This window comes from Chrysochloris asiatica, unplaced genomic scaffold (genome assembly GCF_000296735.1).
Source record: "Chrysochloris asiatica unplaced genomic scaffold, ChrAsi1.0 scaffold00410, whole genome shotgun sequence".
NCBI classification, from domain to species: domain Eukaryota; kingdom Metazoa; phylum Chordata; class Mammalia; order Afrosoricida; family Chrysochloridae; genus Chrysochloris; species Chrysochloris asiatica.
In genome coordinates, this window is record NW_006408928.1 from 1,616,211 (window position 1) to 1,617,348 (window position 1,138).

A 1,138-nucleotide genomic window follows, 5' to 3' on the forward strand; every position below is an offset into this window, starting at 1 on the left:
ATATTGCACATTGTATTTGTCTTTGTACCTCCAAAGTTTATTAATTAGCCACTGAATTAGCCACTCGAGGCTAGAATTGAGAGTGAAGTGACAACTCATCTTAAGTGGGGTGAGGCATGCAATAACTCTCAAACTTGCAGATAGTACCTATTTGACCTAGCTTGGATGACCAGAACTCAACCAGATGAAGATAAAGAAGTTTGATACAGGGAGATAGCATAAATTGTTACAATTTGATGAACTGGACTTTTGTTTATGGATGTAGTTGCTCAAAATGCCAACTGAAAGGGAAGGATTCTTCCTATCAAGGGTCAAGCTTGTCTCCTCAGTACACTGGGTTGATAGGTATGAACAACTTAAGATATTGGCTATCAAAAATGGGAGGCTATGAAGGCATGAAGAGTCTGATTTACAAGTGTTCATGAATGTGTTTAGTTTATGAACAAGGGGGTAAGGTAGAATTCAACTGAAAAGTTTTCCTCTTATACATATAAGTCTTGTGAAAGGGGATGAGGGAGGATAGGGAGAAGATTTTATGATTCAATACTGAGTAATTATTATCATGAATAATTACAATTGTCAAAACGACAAATGTAGAAGGTTTGAAACTAAAAGGGAAGGCAGTTAAACTTTCACTTCTTGAACAGAGGACCCTAGGACCATCAAGGGGGAAGAGCATGAGCTGAATGAGGGATCCTAACCAGAGAAGTGGTGACAACAGAGATGGCTAGGTGGAAGGTATAGAGAGATAGAGCATGAATGTGTTCCTTTGGGCAGGAAGTTGACTTGCAAAAAGTGTCCTTTGGGCATTTAAATGAATATATATTTTCTGTGTGGTATGTGTACACCCCTCCCCCCAAAAAAGGGGGAATAGAGATAAATACTGATAATTGATTGGGCATGAATAGTATTTTAATCATTGCAATGAAACAAAATATGATTTGTTGAGTGTAAAATTGATGATCTGCCCTGTCAACTTTCACTGAGTTCACAGTAAATCTTTATTTATTTATTTATTTTTTAAAAAAGGGTGTTTTAAAATGTTGATGTTGTTGTTGTTGTTAAGTGCCGTCGAGTCGGTTCCGACCCATAGCGACCCTGTACAGGGTTTCCGAGGGTGTAAATCTTTACGGGAGTA